This window comes from Podarcis gaigeae (genome assembly GCF_964106915.1).
Source record: "Podarcis gaigeae genome assembly, chromosome: 5".
Lineage (NCBI taxonomy): Eukaryota > Metazoa > Chordata > Lepidosauria > Squamata > Lacertidae > Podarcis > Podarcis gaigeae.
Window position 1 is genome coordinate 69,189,855 of NC_139681.1, and position 20,119 is coordinate 69,209,973.

At 41.6% G+C, this 20,119-nt stretch overlaps 1 protein-coding gene across 1 annotated transcript in view; it reads left to right on the plus strand.

Annotated features, from left to right (window-relative positions):
- The first annotated feature begins 3,051 nt into the window (after positions 1 to 3,051).
- The window catches only part of PXYLP1 (2-phosphoxylose phosphatase 1), a 63,861-nt gene continuing 46,793 nt past the window's right edge, over positions 3,052 to 20,119 (plus strand). The window contains exon 1 of the mRNA XM_083742115.1: positions 3,052 to 3,250. The gene's annotated coding sequence lies outside the window, so the exon portion shown is untranslated. The remainder of the gene's footprint in view (positions 3,251 to 20,119) is intronic.

Genomic DNA, 20,119 nt, shown 5'->3' on the forward strand with positions numbered 1-20,119 from the left:
GCAGGATTCTCTCAGTTTCTCTGGTTGGAAATATGCCCAGAGACCCCCTAAAAGCTGATAATGCCTGATCTAGGGCCATGAGTTACATAAGGATCTTTGATTATAGGATGAAGGCATCCAACCAGAAGAAGCTGGTGTATTGTTGAATTGACATGTCCTGACCCAGTCCATGTCTTGACACAGATTTTCTCTGTTATTGGATTGAGACGACTGTCAGGAACACATGGGCAAATTTAGTATTCATACAGATTTTAGCAGCACTCCAAACAACTATCATTGTACTAGTACATTTGCCAATTTTAAAAATTGATTGATGTTTGCTGTCCATCAAATCATTTGGCAAATTTGCAAAAAACAAGATCTGCTACTGTCTGTAATAATGCCGTAGTATGTTTCCCTCTTTTTTACCTTTCACGATACAAAAAGAGTGTTCAGAATGCATGGGGTTTGCTTTGCATTATTACCTTCAAAAATTAGATTGTTCAATCGTTATGTGAGTTATATGAAATGTACTGAAAGTATGGATTCAGACTCTGATATTTTGCATTTTTATATGAAATTAATCTTACAGTTCTCATTACATGACCACTGGTTATCAAGTCTTACAGAGCAACCCAATACTGCTGGCTGAATGGGGCAGAGTATTTGGTAAAAGTCCAGATAATTTGAGATATGCTGCCAGTACATAAAATATGCCAGTGGAACTGCCCTGCTTCAGGGATTGTAGAAAGAAAGGAGCAAAGTCCCTTAGTAAGTGCTCAGCCATGTTGGAATTACAGGCTCAGTTTCAATTGGTCCACATCTGCCATGCCATGCCTTTCTGTCACCTGGCCCTTGTCTGTATGCTGCTGGGGTCTGAACACAGGTGAGCCACAATTAGAAAATCAGGTGGACAGATTAGCACTACAGTCTTGGCAGAAGTCCACTTTTTCATGCTTCCACTGGCATTGGAGCTAGGTCATGGTGAACTCAGGTTCCTTCATCCTGGCCCAGACCCCCCCCCTCCCAAGTCTCTGTGTTGTGTGCTGTTGGGAAGGTTTCTCAAAAGAGAATGTGGCTTCCTGAAAAAAATGTTCGTCACCCTGGTACTGTATATAGGATGGTTCAGTTAATGGCTTGAATGTATGCTGTATGTCACAAAGTGGGCCATGTAGGCAGCACTTCTGTTTCTCCTAGGTCACCCAAATGTCCTGGGTGTTTCACAGAAGATAGGAGATTGCACAGGGGAAAATGTTTTCATACACTTCTTATGCTGCAAATGGAGATCCTCAGTAAGCTCCAATTATCCAAGAAAATTAATGTGGCTTGGGTAAGCCCATGCATGCTACACATGCACTAGTATTTTCATTAGAACAAAGGAATTCTGTTAATGAAATTGAACTGACTTAATTAGGACGGAACAGATTGGGAATTTCGCAGTGTCAGTTCCATAAACATAATTTTTATTTTTATTTGTAATGATGACACAAGCCTTAACCCAAGAGATGCAAACAGATGTCATGCTGTATGGAATGCAACTTCAAGTAGTATTCTAGTAAAAATGTTTCAGACACAGCCACTGATACATTGACAGTGAGCCTACAGCCCACCCACACTTCCACTTGTGCTGTGCCTAGAAAGCATGGGGGTGAACGATTCCCCCCTTGCCCAGCTCCTTTGCAAGGGAAAAACTGCTCCTTAGCAATAGATCAGAACAAATGAAAATTTGGGGGGAAACAAAATTGCTGTTTGCACTGATGGAGTGCTAAATAGTAGTTTTCCCCAGGGAAAAGCAGTGGGTCACTTCTTGACAGGTGACTGGGCAGCAACCAATGAAACTGAATACTGACGATTCAGGAAAGACAAAAACTTCATACAATGCACAGTTAACCTGGAATTCCGGGAGCAGCTTGTTCACTGGGGTGGAAGGACCTGCAACAAACAATGGCCTCCAGACCTCAGCAGTGCTGCCACTTACTGAGACTTACTGGTGAATCTGAGGCTACCAATGAATCCATGCATCCCTACCTTGCTCCCACTGAGATAATTTGCTCCCTTAAGATATAGTGATCCCCTAAGATGTAGCAATATTCGCCAGCTTGGAAAGCTTTGAAAGGGTTTCAGTTTAGACATACTCATGGGGGATGAGAGTATCAGTGGCTACAGTGGTACCTTGGGTTAAGAACTTAATTCGTTCCGGAGGTCTGTTCTTAACCTGAAACTGTTCTTAACCTGAGGTACCACTTTAGCTAACGGGGCCTCCCACTGCCGCCGGAGCATAATTTCTGTTCTCATCCTGAAGCAAAGTTCTTAACCCGAGGTACTATTTCTGGGTTAGCGGAGTCTGTAACCTGAAGCGTCTGTAACCTGAAGCGTCTGTAATCCGAGGCACCACTACCACTGTATTTTACCTCCAATGTTTGAATTCTACATAAGGGAAGAACCTTTTGCTCAGGTTCTGGTTTGTGTGCTTCTCATAGGTGGGCTATTGCTTCTTTTAGCTGTTATTATTTTATCTGTAATCAAAACTTGAGTCCCTGTCAGGGCAGATAGTGGGGTGTACAAGCAAGCAAGAAGGCAGCCAGGCAGCCAGGCAGCCAACCAATTTGTTATTCACCTCTTCTTCACTGGAGGCTTTTAAAGCGGAGGTTGACTAGCTACTAGGCAGGGTGGTACTTGATATTACTGTATTGTAGGGGGTTGGACTAGATGACCCACGGGGTTCCTTCCGCCTCTACAATTTTACCACGGCTCTGCTTCGTCGGCACAAAGGCTGCGTCTTGGGGGGAAAAACCCCATCTCTTAAGGGCGACAACGCGCCCTTACTCCAGGAACCTTCGCTTAGGGAGCTGTGTGCCCGAGCGGAGCAGTCGCCGCGCAACACCCTCCCACTCCCGCCTTCCCGCCAGCCTGAGGATTCTCTCGCTCCCAGGATGAAAAGGAGGGAGAAAGAGAGAGCCGGACGGGAGAGCGGCGAGGGAGCGTTCTCACAGCGCAGGCGCGCGCCGTCTTCGCCGTTGCGCCGCGCGGGCGGCAGGTGGCGCTGCCGGGGAAGCCTTCCCGGGCGGCCAATGGATGAAAGGAGGGAGGCGGAGCTCCGGCGCGGAGGGAGAGCGAGCGAGAGAGAAAGCGAGCCAGTGAGCCGGAGCCACGGTCGGCTCAAGTTGGTTCGCGCGCCGCGACGGCGGCAGCAGCAGCAGAGAGCGAGGAAGGGGCGAAGGAGCGGCTGGGCTGAGAGAGCGAGAGAGCGGCGGTTGCGCTGGCTGGGCAGGTAGGAGCTGGAGCCGCTGCTGCATGTTCTCTCCATTCCCACCCCTTGGAGCCCTTTTCGCTCCTTGCAGAGAAAGAAGGGGGGGGGGGTCTTATCTGTCAGTCAGTCAGTCAGTCAGTCAGTCAGTCAGTCACCCCCCCTCCCAATTTCTCCTCCCGAGGGTCCCTTCTGCGCCGGCCTTCCCCTTCTGCGCCCTCCCCACGGCAGCCCGGAGGCGGGACAGCGCTTCTCCCAGCGCCCCCCCCCTCGCCCACCCCACACGCGTCCACGCGCACCGTCGTCGCTCCGGCTCCGGTGTGGCGGCAGCGCCTCCTCTCCTCCTCTCGCTCTGAGTTCTCGCTGGCTGTTCAGGCTGCTGCTTCCAAACTGATTTACAACCCCCCCTCAAAAAAAAAAAAAAAATCTCTCCCCATCGCTTTCTAGGCAGGGACTCCCGTCCCCTCCCTCCCTTGCCACTTCTCTGGATCTATTGCTCTCCAAATCTCTCCTCCTCCGTTCCACTTTAGGAGCCTTTCCTACAGGTTGTGGGGCGGGGAGAGAGGGGGGCGGTGGCTACGGCGGCGTTTCTCTGTCGCCTAGCCCCACCAGTTGAAGCCTTTGCCTGCCCCATGCTGCCCTAATCTTTTCCTTAACGCTGCGTGGCGAGATTCTCATGCCTGTCCAAAGTCTCTGCTCCCCCCCCTCCTCTCTCCGCTTCCTCCTCCTCTCCAGTTTTAAACTCTCCCGCAGCCTCCCCGTTGATACTTTAGGTCCTCTTTTTCTCCAGCGTGTCCTTTAAAGATGCTCGCTATGAATTGGCTCGGGAAGGTGCTTTCGTTTTCAGTTCATTGTTCGCTTTCCACTAGTGGGGCGATTGTGTTTGGTTTCTTGGCACGGCATCAGTTTGCAGAAGGTGGACTTCAAACCCGGGGGACTAGTATTTGGCAAGCCTCCTTCGCATCCTTTTATCTTTCTCTCACACACACCTTCCGTAGCTCAGCTGAGCTCTGCAGCGCTTTTGTCCCCTTTTTAAAAAACCATCCCGGACGATTTTCTTTCTACACCTGGGTTTTGCTCCCTGTTCTCCTGAGCCAGCAGTGTAGTTAGTGAGCAGTTCTTAGGGCCATCTGCTGCACATCTTTTGCTGTGTATAAAAAGAAGGAAGCGACTTCATGTAGAGAGCTGGGTGAGGGTTGCTATTGCCCACACCCTTTTGTCAGTTTGATATATAATACGATAATTCAAGCGAGTGTATTGTGGTAACTTTGTGATTTAATGTCTCTTTCCCTTCTCTGGGGAAACAGCAAATACAGAACTCAGTTTTCCCTCTTCCTTTATAAACAACAAATTCATCTGAGCCTAACATAATTTTCCTTTGCCGAGGGTGCTGTACCCATCAATTAAAGCTTCCACTATTTCATATTGTAATTGTCCCAAGAGTCACTTATGCCATGGCACAGCAGTAAAACTGCTAGCACATCTGCAAAGCTAAGCACAGTCTGGTACGGTTTCAGATTGGATGGGGGGTTGGACTAGATGGCCCTCAGGGTCCCAACTCTACAATTCTTTAATTCTGTGAGTGCATCAAGTTGACCTGCAAAAGCTTCTGCAAAGTGTTAATTTAAGTTCTTCCATAGTTCATTTGAAATGAAGTTATGCAGTACAGCTGTCTTGATCTCTTTTAGGAAAAACCTATACGGAGACTGCATGTGCTTTTATCTAGCCAGACACCTACTTTAGTTTAAAACTTTGCTTCACCTTTGAAAATATATATTTGTCTTCTGTTGAAGAAATCAATGGACTAAGTGGATGTAGTAATGAAGGACTTTTAAAAAATGAATTAGATATTCATAAAGAATAGTGTGTTGATAGTATGAGTAGAATACAGTATTTAAACTGTGCCAAGTGGTGCTTCTGTGAGCCGTTCTACACATAGACACAGACTATGGAGGTAGAATTCTAGAATGTACCACTTCAGACTACAGGGGTGTGTGTGCGCGTGCTATTTTGAGTATGCGCCATATAACAAGGTCCTTGAATATAGAATGCTTGCAACCAAGGATTAAGGAGAAATTAGATTCAGTTTGCATTTAAAGGCGGAACTACCAAATTGCTCTTTCCGAAACAGTATATGAACCAAAACACAGTAATCCTTTGAAATGCATACTTCTCCAAATTTTGCAATGCTGTTAATTCTCCAGCTAAGCAGTTGTACAAAAGTGCACCTACTTGGATAAAGTGTGTATAGAAAGGCATATAATGGTGAAAATAACATACAAAGTGGCATTATATTGGGAGGTGGAATGCTTTGCCAAAATCTGTATACTTCATGACAGTGAGTTTAGGAGAATGTTACACTAAAATGCTGATAAATTTTCATGAGGATTTTTTTAAATCTGCAAATTGCTGCAGAAATGTGTAGAACTGAATTTAAGATTGGAAAAATGAAATAAGTGAGAAAGCTGAAATTGGGAGATCTGTCTCTAGCTATTACATTGGGGAGAGGGATAAACTTTCCCCATTATATGTTGGATTCCTATGTTCAAAGAGTTCTTAATTTGGGTTGCATTCAACAGTACAGCAGAATGAAGTACTAGAATGGACTGTCCTGCTTGAAAGTTCACTGTACAGTAATACTTCCGCCAACGTCCGCCTCGTCTAGCGTCCATTCCGGCGAACGTCCATGGCTAACCCGGAAGTACCAGAACAGGTTACTTCCGTGTTTGCCACTTGTGCATGCGCAGAAGCGCAAACCGCACCGCACGCGCAGACTCAGCGCATTGCCCTGCGTCCTTTTCAGCTAGCGGCCAGGGCTCCAGAACGGATCCCGGTCACAAAACAAGGTATGACTGTAGATACAAATCTTAAGAGGGTAGGAAACGGTCTAGGTTTGAATTTTCTGCCTGGTGTGCTAATTTTGTTTGTGTGGAACTTGGTTTTTTTTATGTGGGAACGCATTAACCATCTTGATCAGCTTTTTATGTTCTTGTTCACTTAGGCATTTGGCTGTAAATTGATGCCGTATGTTATGATGATACCCTAGCATGTTCTGATGGTTATCTTTTAGCAGGGTGGGGTAGTAGTTGTCCTTCTTAGGTTATTGCAGGTCGAACATCTTTAGTCAGTGCCTTTATATCTTTTTGATGTTGGCGGCATCAGTCTGTCTTGGGCGACGGTGGAGGAGTGCACCTTGAGGAGTAAAGTCAAATTATTGGAGAGTTCTAGTGCCTGTCGTGGCTGTAGAGACCAATATGGGAGAGACATGTTTTATTTCAGGTGAGGCAGATGAAGGTGTCCAGTTTTGCTGCTACAGCTGCACCATTGCATTTCTTTCCTCTATACATCTTTTTGATGTATACTAAATATTTTATGTATCCTCTAATGTGAGGCACCTTGAGATATTTTATGAAGTAGGTGATGAACAATTGCAATTAATACTACTACTTCTAAAAATAGTATCACCTAATTTCCCATCATTCTGCTGTATGTGTTGACGCAGACTCAATGATGTCCTGTTTTGACATTTATGAAAGGAGGATTAGAGCAGACAGAATTTGTAGTAGGAGGATGCGAGTAGGATGTCAAGTAAAATCTTGTTAAATTTAATCTTTCAAGCAGGTGGCTGAAACTACTAGCACAGAGCATGAGATCACATGCGTATCTTTTATCTAAATGGTGAAATGTGGTCTTTTAATTATATTGGGTATATTGTGATACTAATTTTGATTGTTTAATGCAGATCATTATACTGGGATGATTCTTTGAGAATTACTAGGCTAACTGGGTTGCTATGCTGAAAAAAAATAATTGCACTGGAGCAAGAGCAAGTAAGATACTTCAACTGCAGTCATAAGCATAGTTAATAGGGTGTCCCCTTGAACTCCATGTTTGTACCTCTGTGTAAACATAGGATGGGATCGCAGGGTGCTTGTTAGAATAGCTGTTTAGTGTTTTTCTATTCTGCAGAGTCTGGAAAAAATGATCTAAGATATTTTTTGCCTCTCATTATATGTTCTAAATCTAAGTGTGTGTTAGTGTCAAGTTTTGCACCATAAATTCATTTTGTTCTAAAACATATTCTTTTTTTACAGATTTTATATCTGTTCTCTGTGTGATTAAAACTCTTTTTTTAAAAAAATGATTTTGTTTTAAAGTTGTTTAATACACTTAAGTGTAAATGTGGTACCACAATGTGGGGACTAACCTTGGGGAAGCATTCCCTAAGTTGGGGGCCGCCACTGAAAAAGCCGCCTCTTTTAAGAGGTGATCTTACTATCCTTGCATGTGGCATATATAGCCAAACAGAAACATCTCTTATATCTAAACTTATGCTGTATCAGATCCTTCCAGTACCCAGAGTGGTTCAAACTGCCTATATTCATTAATTACAACTCAGCTAAGAAAAAATGCCATTCCCATGAGATTTGATAGATCTATGTATCCCTTTAGATCTCCACTCATTGTAGTTGGATGCATGCTTGTAGCTGATTTCTCATACTCTTATTTCAGATGAGATCCTCCAAATCTAATTACTTGTAGCAGAAGTTGGGGGAAGCTAGTAAGTAAGGCAAGCATGTATGAAGAGTCTAGCACTGCAATCCTGAGGGTAGGAAGATTTAATTTCTTTTCAATAGCAAGTGACCTCACTATACTATTTATTTGGCAAATTTTATGCAAACCTACATTGTCTGTTGTAATTTTTTTAGTGTGCAATGGCTGAAAACAAAAAAAAAAAATCAGTGTTTATTTTTTATGATAGTTTTGTATGGTGCTGGGTTCTACACTTAAGTTTACATGGATGAGTGCCAAAGCACCGCAAATGAGGACTAGGCAATAATTTCAGCTTCTGGACAGCTTTCAAACATATCCGTGTGTTACAGTTGTCTAGCAGGATCTGCAGTAGTCATGGTTGCTGGAACAAGTTTCAGCTAAAAGGCACTGTGTGCTTTAATCATATTAAAGTTAGAGTTTAGCCCAGGGTTTCCCAGATTTCTGAGACATTGAGTCCCTGATGAGCTTATAAAGTCGCTGTTGGCTCCAACTCCAGTTCTTAGGAATGTAAATGAAATAAAGTAAAGAAATAGCGATGCATAACCAACATTTATTAATCTGAATTGATGGAAAAAAGGAAGCAAAAAGAGGACGAATATTAATAATGGGCTTTAACAAACATATGAGTATTGGGCTGCAGGTTTGTGAGGTGCACTCAGTACATGCTCATGCCTTTTATATTTGAGATCATAGGTATTCTTATTTTTTGCGCTGTAGCTCATGAACTTCTTTTTCCCTTGAGCTGTTTCTGACCCCTTTTTGCTCCCTGCACAGTCTCAGTGACCTTTTTTTTGGGGGGGGGGGTAAATAGTGATCACTTTAGGAGGGACAGCTTCCAGCCTAAATATTACTGAAATGTGTAGTGTAGTCTGTTTCATCAGGAAGGGAAGGGAGCAATGTAACTGTCACCATTACTCCATTCATCACCTTGACTAGAAAGGTAAATTAGATGATGGCAAGTATATGAGTCGAGCAGGCTAAACAAAGCAGGGGTTTCGTAATATGCTCCTTTAGGAAGGCAGAAATTGCCAATTCTTAAATGGAGGCATTGACTAAATCAACTTCCTTACCATAGTGACATCATCTAGAAAAAGCAAGAGCCAAACACAGATGTCGTTGACTGTACATGGTAAGAAAAAGGTTTCAGCTTATATAGTTAAAATCAGGAAGGTCCTGGAATCTCTGACGTAGAATCTGTAGTCAGAGTTAGTCAGAGTAAGGTTACCGTGAGAAATTTATTTGAAGTTCTGACCTTGAATTTTTCCAGTGGGTCATCATTACCCACTTCAAGGTTGTTGTTTTTACTCTCTCTCTCTCTCTCTCTCTCTCTCTCTCTCTCTCTCTCTCTGTGTGTGTGTGTACAGTGGTACATCGAGTTACATATGCTTCAGGTTACAGACTCTGCTAACCCAGAAATAGTACCTCGGGTTAAGAACTTTGCTTCAGGATGAGAACAGAAATCGTGCTCTGGTGGCGTGGCGGCAGCTGGAGGCCCCATTAGCTAAAGTGGTGCTTCAGGTTAAGAACAGTTTCAGGTTAAGAACGGACCTCCAGAACGAATTAAGTACTTAACCCGAGGTACCACTGTACAGACACATACCGAGACGCACATATATATGAAATAAATAAGTCATAGGTTTTTTTTTCATGGTTCTGTCCAGTATGTTAAAGGCCATTTAATCTATATGGGAAAGCGTCAATTGACTGTACTACATGTATGGGTTGGTGATCACATTATGGTTTATTCCACCATAGAGTAGGTTCAGTTGAATTTATTCCAAGTTACCTGTTGCTGTTATTCAGGTAGTCAGTCCTACTAAACAATTGCCCACCCAGTTCTTGGAACATAGTCCTCAAGTACCAAAGAGTTTAATGTACACTGATCCGTTGAGGAATGCATGCCAGAGGATTATATTGGCTGCCTAAATGAGATCTGTACTTCAGATAGTACTAGAGTTGCAGTAGGATAGGAGGTGCAGTATATTTATAGTCCCTATTCAAGTTACTTCTTGAAACTCATTAGGCTTTGGGAAAGTCTTAATAGACCCACCACATCTACATTGGAACGAACTGTGACAGTGTCAGCAGTCACCCGTTAATGTCCTGTACATAACAGTAGTTACTGCTTTCCCTCACCCACAGAGCATCACCCACTCATTCAGTTCAAAATACTGTACCAAATCTAGTTATGAGTTGATTGGTTGATATCTTAGCAGAACCTCATTCTGGTATTGAGTGTAAAGCCAGGCCATCTGTTTCATGGCATACTTGATGATGAAGACTGAATTCTTGTGCGTCACCAAAATGCTACTGCCACTGATCCCAGCCTGATGCTGAACAGTGAACCCAGCACATTCCCAGACCTCTTGGCTGGCTCAGCATTTTCATTTGGGAACAAGTCCTAGATGACCAAACTGTAACTACTGAGTTGGCTTTATAAGGTACCTACCACAAAGTTAGCAGGCACCTAACTCTGTGTGCAGGATTCAGGAAGAGCTGATAGGTTTTAATGTTCTATTCCCTCTTTCTCCCAGATGACAGCCCTCACTTTTCAATGTCACATGCCCTTATTGTTGATAACTTAGTTTTCATGGGCCTCTCCATTCCATTATGAGACATTTATATGTAAAATTTATACTCTGCCCTTTTTCATCCCAAAAATGCCCAGTGTGACTGACAATATAAGATGAAATGAAACCATATCCCATATGCAATAATTAATATGACAGTTACAAAAATACAGTGGCTAACTGTACCTGCCCCTTTCCACGTTCCTTTACAAATAAAAATGTATTCAATTTTTTATTTGAAAAGAGCTAGGGTACAGAATTGTCTGGCCTCTCCTGGGAATTCCAGAGACACCAGAGAAAGCCTTTGTGTTCACATCCTCCTAGACATCCATGGTATTAATTTAAGAAGGGCCTTTGCTTTTGTTGGTGGACATATGGAGAAGCCATGTCTTCAAGCACTTGAGTTCCAGGGAATTTAGGGATTTGTAGTATCAGCGTCTTGAAGATACGGGCAATTTTCAGTCAAATTGAAAGATAAAATGGAAGAGATAAAAAGGAAAGTAGTCATATGCTCAATTTCAATAACCACCTCTTTATTTCACTAAAAACATCCCCTCTTAACAGAGAAATGTCTATATTTACTGGCCAAACTCATTACTATAACAAAGGTTCAAAACCATCTTAGCCCATTGTAGGGAACATAACAAGGAATAGTAGATCAATAACTAATATTTTCCTCTCATAGTTTGACACAATAAAACAGCATCTTTTGACATTATCTTTTGGGCAGCAACCCAGCAGTGAGCTGCCCTCCCTCCACCTCCCAGTAAATAAATAATCATCCCCTTAGAAGTCCTTAGAAGTCATTGTGGGAGGATATCCAACCTGTAATAAGGCTTTGGTTCACTATAGAGTTGCATGGTACTCAGCATGAGGTTCGGTTGTAAAACTGTTGCTGTTGAGCTAGCATACCTGCTTTATTTGGGAAATGCTGTACTTTTCCATGTATAAGACTAGGATTTTTTCTTTAAAAGTTATGTTAAAAAGACAGGAGTGCCTGGCGTGCTCTGGTCCATGGGGTCACAAAGAGTCGGACACGACTAAACGACAACAAATGTTAAAAATTGGGGGTCGTCTTATACACAGATAGCGTATCCCCCCATTTTCTTAATTTGGAGTCCCCCCCCAAATGGGGTGTGTTATATATGAAGGCGTGTTATAGATGAAAAAATACGGTCTATGAATTTTGAAGTGGAAAACAAATTGATAATTCAAATCAACCCACACTGTTAATAATCCAGTGAATTTGTATTTGATGCAATTGAGAGAGGAAAAGTCTGATCAGTTGATATGAAGGCAGATGTAAATGAATAGTAGATATTGGTCTTGTTAATTTATGCTTGTCTAGAAAATTAAACAATGCGGGATTTTGTTATAATCTTTTGATAACTTAGATCACTCACCCATAGTGCTGTGCTTTGTGTCTTTCTGGTTGACATTTTCGTCTGCCACCTGTGGAGATTGTTGACCTTTGGTCTCTGTTAATGATTGTATAATAATGACAAACTAGTCAAATACAGCATCACTTTCAAGTTTTTAGGGGCGTCACTGACTCGCTTCTTCCTCTTCCCACCCCGGCCACATCATCAACTGCTATTTTTGTAGTTGAGTTATGTTTTTTGTCTTCGTAAAATGCTTGCCTCAACTTGAATTTCTGTTTAGTCATTCAGATAGTTTCCATGCAGCTTTCAGGTTTAGGATAACGTTTTACAAAGAAAAATGTAAACAGAACATTTATGTTTCAAGTGGAAGAGTTTAAAGGGTCTTTGTGTGTAGAAATGTTTAGCTACAGTGATTATTCCCAAGGGATTTGCTACATAGGGAGTAGCTTCAGTCCATTTTCCAAATGCTGCTTTCTGTACTGTCACAGACTTATCCTTGCATCTTAGAGGAGCAGATCAAAAAGTTTTTAATTTAGGCATAGTTAATTGTTTACTTTAGACTGCCTCAGTGGGGGAGAGGAGGAGTGGGGCTCGTTGAGCATGCAGTATATCTTGCCTCTGAACTTCTTCCACTCCAACTGCCATTTGAACTTGAAGAATTGGTGCCTGAGTTTGCTTTTTCTCTATTGACTCCCTGTCTCTTTTCTCTTCTTGAACTGTCTCTTAGATTATAGTCCTGTGGGTAGAGACTGTCTTACTTTAATTGATTGTATTTAAGCTGCTCTGGAAGGGGTTTTGGCTGAAGGGCAACGTATAAATGCTATGAATAAACAGTTGCTTCCCAAGGAAACTTCATTTAGAAGTATCAAGAAAAGTTACTATTTGAATACTGTATATCAGTGGCTAAAGAAATCTCCACAGGACAACAATTGACCACTGGCAAATTTATCACACGGAGACAACAGTTCTTCTGAATAAGGAGTTAGTCCACAAAAGTCAATTTTTTGGTGACATGTATGTGCTTTAAGCATGCTTTTGTTTTTAAAACACCTAATGTAAGCATTAACTTTTATATTTATAGCTAATATTTTTAAACATGAAAGGGCCCAAGTGCAGTACAGTCATACCTTGGAAGTTGAACTGAATCTGTTCCAGATGTCCATTCAACTTCCAAAATGTTTTAAAACCAAAGCATGGCTTCTGATTGGCTGCAGGAATTGAAAGCTGCGGAAGCCCCGTCGGATGTTTGGCTTCCAAAAATAGTTCGCAAACCGGAACAGTCACTTCCGGTTTTGCTACGTTTGGGAGCCAAAAGGTTTGAGTACTAAGCTGTTCGAAAACCAAGTTACGACTATATACTGAAGTGGGGTTATGGGTGGAAAGTCCTCTGATCATTACAGCAAGTTATCGCCATGTAATATGCATGGCATATTACAGTGTCTTGTAAGTATTTATAGAATCTCTTCTAGCCATTTATTTAGCATGACCAAGAACTATAGTTTGAACTAAGTAACTTTTTCATAAAAAGATTTCCAAAGATTACCGAAAGCCTTGTAACTTGATTATAATGCTTTACTTGGGTTTTCTTCTTTGGTGATTACTCGTAGTTGAGTAAGATTGTCTTCCACAAACACGGTTTTAACAATGAATCCATAAGTGACTGTGGAGGCCAATTCTGGATCCACACGTCCTTCCACAGTAGGGACATTGGTTTCCGGGTAGGAGTTGATCACAGTGTGGATTTGCCAAGCGTGCCTTCCTCCCAGCACGTTTCTCCCTTGCGTTGTGAGTTCGAGTGTCTTCAAAGCCCATTACACCGTTGGTAAAGGCTATTCTCCAATTGGAGCGCTCGCAGGCAAGTGTTTCCCACTTGTTGGTATTCATACTACATTTTTAAAAATTTGCCTTTAAACCTCTTTTGTTGACCACCAACTCGTATTGGCCTGAATATAAGCCTCACTTTCTCCCCAAATTCTGACTGTGAAAAATTAAAGTGCAGCTTATATTCATGACCTTACGGTATGCAGCCAGGAATGTGGGGCAAACAGCACCAGGAGTGCGGTGAAGCAGCGCCTGCCTTGTGTGTAGTCCCCCGTCCTTTACCCCAAGGCTGGGAAGGGAGAGAGTGAGGAAGGGGAAAGGCCGCTGGCAACGCTGCACGGCTCTCCCCTCCCCAGTATGCAGCTAGGAGCAGCAAGGAATGGAGTGGCTTATATTCAATTATTTTTTCTCCCCGCCCTCCAATTTTAAAGGTGCAGCCTATATTCGGGTGCGGCTTATATTTGGGCCAATACGGTATATGAAATTGTAATATGGAAATATGTCCATGCAGTGGTATCTTCTCCATACATAGGTCCTAAGATTGTCATCCTGACTTAAATCTCAAGGCATGGAAAGTCTGACTTGCTGATTTAATTGAAGAGACCTCCTGCAATAGCTGTACAAGTGCATTTCTTCTTTGTTGCTATAACCTAAAAATGTACAGAATCATTTGAAGCTTTTAAAAGGATACTTGTTTGGACAGGTTATTATTGGGCTTTGCATAAAAGTAGCACTCCCAGTGCAGTTGTTAAGTTGTGGCAGTGAACAGACACTGTCAGATATTATTCTGTATCCTCAGTGATACTTAATTCTTTCCCCCTCACAGATAAAAGTAAAAGAGAAGGTTTATTTTTTTTTTCAAATGCAATGGAGAATTGGCAAGCTAGATTTTTTTAATAAAAACCATGTCTTCTACATGCAAATTTCCTAAGAAATATGCAGCTTAATCTTAACATGAGTATGATGAACATAAAAAAGGACATTTTAACCGGAGACATGGTGTGGACTCACTTTGACTGACTAAAGTGTTAGCCCTTAGTTCACTGCTATTTCTGTGGAATGCAGAATTTCATATCAGCAAGCATAATCTCTGAGAATAACTTGTACTGTTTCGTTTTACAAGATTTCTGTTTGTCTTGTATGGATTTTGCCTTGGACCTTCTCAAGAACCATAGAAGAGTGTAAGCAGTAGCGACTTAAGCTGCTTCTGTTCAGGCTTATGGGTATCATTTGAAGCAGGAAATTGCACCTGTCCAATTTAGTGACAGAATATTCGCCACCCTTGGGCAAGATATGGAAGGTTCAGAAGATAAAAAACACATTATGTGCTCTCACTGGGACATGAAGTTGCTTATAAAAGGAATTTTAAAGTAAAGGGTTCTTGTTGTAGCAGCAAGCACAATACTGCATGGGTGATGCAGTTCGTACTATCTCTAATTTTACAATACTTACAAATTAACACCCCAAACTTACTAGCCATGTACGATACCTGTATGTAGCGAGTGAATAGTTTTACCACAGGGCTGCTGCATCTACTTCTTGGTAGGGTCTGGCCATGTTTTGCACTTTCTGCAATTTGTCAGACTACATGAATCAACGTTGAAAAGATGACCACCTTTCCATGGTAATTCCTCTGTGCGTGTGATGATAACACACACGCGTGCACACACACAAACACAAAAACACACTCTTACTTTTTTACATTCCATTGCTTTTAATTTGAATTCTAACCCACACATAAACATTCTAAACAAATATATTGTCTATTTGTTCTGAGAAAAAGTTCATGTGTGTGTGTGTGTGAGAGAGAGAGAGAGAGAGAGAGAGAGCGTGCTGAATAGAAGCAGTTTTGAGTTTTTTGAACAGTGTCAGAGACATGCGAAGAGAAACACGTTAAAGGGTTTCTATTCTTCCTATTGCAATGCATGTTGAAACTGTGAATTTGTAAACGACAGTTTGTTATAGTGATATTGTAAATCACCAGGAGTGTCTCCTTTTCAACAGACTCTGAATTTTCCATGATGTGGGCAAAGAGACCAAGGAACAAAACAACCACCCTTCTTTGTTTCTAGTTCTGTGTCACAACTTTCCTGGGGGATAAGACTGATAGCCAGTCTATTATTATTACTTGTTTCATTATCCAGTTTAAAAGTCTGGAGTTACAGTTGAGGACTGTGGTTTGGTTTTGGTTCTGTTTTTTGTTCAATGCTTTCCAAGCCCCAAGTTGGGTGAAAGATTCCTGCACTGCAGGGAGTTGGACAAGATGATCGTCTTGGTCCCTTCCAACTCTATAATACTATGAATTCTAATAAGAGATAAGTGGGACATAACTCTAGTACATTCTAATAATTATTTGCAGTATTTCAGCATTGACTTGCACCAGCACTTTTCATTGACTACATAACTCTCATAGAAGTAAACATGAATAATTTTTGTTCATGTGTAGTCTTCCAGTTGGACTACAATAAGTAAATACATTTAAAATTTATGTAGTAATAAATCAGAACAAATAAACAGCAACACTTTGATTTGAATCACTTACTTCGCCAAACCTTTATTAGGCATTGCAAATATAAGCCATCATAAAACATCAATATATAAAATTTTAAAATATGTACAAATAAACAGCCATGTAAGAACGAGGATTTTCACTGGAGTTTCTTCCCGCTAAATAGTGCCATTCACCACTCTGAGAGACTCAGTTGATAAAAGCTCAGCCACCCTTGCAGTTACTTTGGCATTGAGTTTGCTTTGGCGGATGTTAAAGGAATATAACTTCTGTATTAAGATCAGCAAGCGTTGATTGAGTCCTAACTCTACAAGCTTCTTCTACAATATCGCATAATCAACTGAATCAAAGGCACCATGAAAATCTACGAAAGCTGCATATAAATCTTGGATTGGTTTTTAAGTCTATATTTTTCAACCAAATTTGTAAGTATGAGACAATCGTCTAAGCTAGAGCAGCCTTTGGAAAAACATATTTGTTCTTTTCCTGGTAAGTTTAGATTTTTCACTCAGGTAAGTACCGTATTTTTTGCTATATAAGACTCACTTTCCCCTCCTAAAATGTAAGGGGAAATGTGTGTGCGTCTTATGGAGCAAATGCAGGCTGCGCAGCTATCCCAGAAGCCAGAACAGCAAGAGGGATTGCTGCTTTCACTGCGCAGCGATCCCTCTTGCTGTTCTGGCTACTGAGATTCAGAATATTTTTTTTCTTGTTTTCCTCCTCCAAAAACTAGGTGCGTCTTGTGGTCTGGTGCATCTTATAGAGCGAAAAATACAGTAATTTAAGTAAAAGGTGCTTAGCATAGATTTTCCCTATCACTGACACTAGACTTATGGGTCTGTAGTTCTTTGGTTCATCTGGATCACCTTTTTGGAAGATTGGAATAATTATTGATCTAAGCCATATTTTAGGAATGATTTCATATTTATCAATAAGAGTAAATAGCTGAGCTAGGGGTTCTGCCCACCAGTCCGTGAATGTCTTAAATAATTCTGTTGGTAGACCACCCGGCCCTGGTGTCTTGCCCAGTTTGAAACTATTATCTGTCTAATTTCCTCCTCTTTCATCATTGGCCACTCCTTTAGTTTATCTAGTTTGTTATCGTTGGTCTCCTTTCCAAGTGTGGAGACAGTGTGGTGTAGTGGTTAAGAGTGGTAGTCTCATAATCTGGGAAACCGGGTTCGCGTCTCTGCTCCTCCACATGCATCTGCTGGGTGACCTTGGGCTAGTCACACTTCTCTGAAGTCTCTCAGCCCCACTCACCTCACAGAGTGTTTGTTGTGGGGGAGGAAGGGAAAGTAGAATGTTAGCCGCTTCGAGACTCCTTAGGGTAGTGATAAAGTGGGATATGAAATCCAAACTACTACTACTACTACTACTACTACTACTCTTCTTCTTCTTCTTCTTCTTCTTCTTCTTCTTCTTCTTCTTCTTCTTCTTCTTCCCATTCAATTTACTGTGTAGATTGTTAAATATGGAAATGAAATACTGAGACCATTTAGATTCTGCAATTGATGGGGCAGCTGATTGGTCGCCAGCTTTCAGACCTCCATATACGGGGATACCTTGGTCTTTGAACATCTCCGTTGTTGTACGTTTCGTTTCTTGAACACCAAAAACCCAGAAGTAAATGCTTCCGTTTTTGAACATTTTTTGGAACCTGAACATACAACGTGACTTCTGCTGAGTGCAAGAAGCTATTGCAACCAATGGGAAGCTGCACCTCAGTTTCTGAACGTTTTGGAAGCCGAACGGGTTTGCGGAACTGATTCTGTTCGAGAATTGAGGTACCACTGTACTATCGACCAAACTGCTTTGTTATTTTTGTTTTGGATGGAATCAAGTAATTGGGATCATTTTTGGGTGGCATATTTTTCTTTTTGGCCAGAACAAGGTGATATTTTCTTTTTTCATCAAAGTATGAAGGTTCTAGTTTGGTATGGTTATCTTTGAAATTTGGTGCAATTTTCTTTTAAGTTGAAGACATTCATTGTCGAACCAGGGACTATTTCTGTTTTTAAGTGTCCTGACTTTTGGTGGAGTATTAAGCTCTCCAAACGTTTTGAAGATTTCACTATATTACTTCCAGAACGTCACTACGAGAATTGATGTACTTCAGATTAAAGAGTACCTGGTTTCTAAAACCAACTGTAAGTTTTTGCCCCACTGTTACACTCATTTCCTGGGACCATTTTAGTTGGGTCATATGCTCATGTTGACAAAAAAATGTATTATTACAATTAGTTATTTCTAAATCAAAGTTTAAATTTATAGACATCAACAATGGTTGGTGATCGCTTTCGGTACATGCCCCAACTCTAAACTCCACTATCAGATTTACAGTGTCGCAAGGGACCAGCATATAGTCGATGACATTACATCCTCAGGGGGAGGGGGAATATGTAAATTCCCCATTTCTATCCCCATCTATTGAACCATTCACAATTTGTAAGCTAAACTTATTACACAGCTCGAGCAAGCATATGCCTTCCCTATTTATAACCTTGTCTCTAGAGAGTCTTCCTATTTTCATTGAATGTGCAATATCATTGGTGGTATTCCAATCTAAAATGCTACTTAATTGTTCACTGTCAATACCCACCCTAGCATGAAAACCACCCACTATTATTAATGAGGTGTTTGGGTATCTATCAATCAAATTTTCAGTGTAAAAGTTTGTGTCTGTCAGTGGAGAGACTTCCCTAAGTCCTGTAGCTTCCACACTATCTGCAGCCTCTTTATATTGTTGGTCCTTTTTCTGTTCTAGATCTTTTGGAGTCGGGGGAAAATCTTGTAAGTCTACTGGCTGTCTACTGTTTTAAATCAAATTTACGGGGTGTGTGTGTGTGTGTGTGTTGCTGATTCCAGTACAAGATTAGTTATTAGCATTCTTTTCAGTTTGATGGATCATATTTTGGTCTTTGGATATCCCCTGTTTTCTTTCATGGAATGATGTATGCACAGGCAGTATGGTCTGATTGAAGCTGAAAGGTTGGAAGGAAAAACAAAATAAGTAGTGTTGCAGGAACAACCCCCCCCCCCCAAAAAAAATCATTCAGTTTGTACAAACATGACACACACACTACATATGCGATGCTTCTGTTATAAATTCATAGAAAATCACCCATACATTGGATCTGTACTGTTCCACTTTTATTTTATACCATGAAGGAAGGACTATCAAAGGGGGGGGTGTGTGACTTGACACAAGGCAGCCAACACATCCTCAGCGAGCTCTACCCAGTTGGCATGACAACCTTGATGGTCCTAGACAGAAGATCATTACACTCACAAAAGACCTGCATATGGAAGTAGAATCAGTACGAACTGAAACAAAGGACAGTGATCAGCCCTTCCCTCTGGGGGCAAGAAACTGCGAGCTCCCCTTTTTCCTCTGGAAAGTACTCATGGGGAGGGGGAAAGGAGGAACTGGCCAAGTGACAAGACACTCAGGTTACCACCACAACTCCTCCTTCAACCCCTCCTTTTTGTGATGTATCAATGATGTAGTCATGATGTAGTTGTGATGTAGTCTTAGGAGTGTAGCATGAGGGATTAGTAGCTAATAGAAGTTGGGGGCTGCTTTTGTTCAGGGCTTCCATCTTGCTTCATCTTGCAGTGGGTGGGAGTCCTGTCGCGGCAGTCTTCAATAAAGACCAAGCCTACTGGCTGCTGTTTTGTCCTTGTTGGTGTCTTTACTTTTGGTCCAAGGGAGCCCTCGGATTTCTCCATTGACAGTAGAAAAATTGGGTTAGATGTTGTGGCCACGACAGCTTGTAGGCTCAGCCCCAAGAATGAGATTGCAAGATGAAGATGCTCCTCTGAGGTGCTACAGATATTGAGTTACGCAATATTTAGAATCTTGGGATAAAGAAACATTGCTTTCTTTCTCCATTTTTTAAAAAAGAAAATGAAGTCTGTTTGTATTCCAGGTGTGACCAATACCTTAAACAAAACACACAGGCAGAGAGCAGAAGTAAACAGAAATGGGGTATTCTGTTTTCACGGCAAAGCCAGGAGTTAAACCAGTTAAGTAGTAATTGCTGCTTTTTCTCAG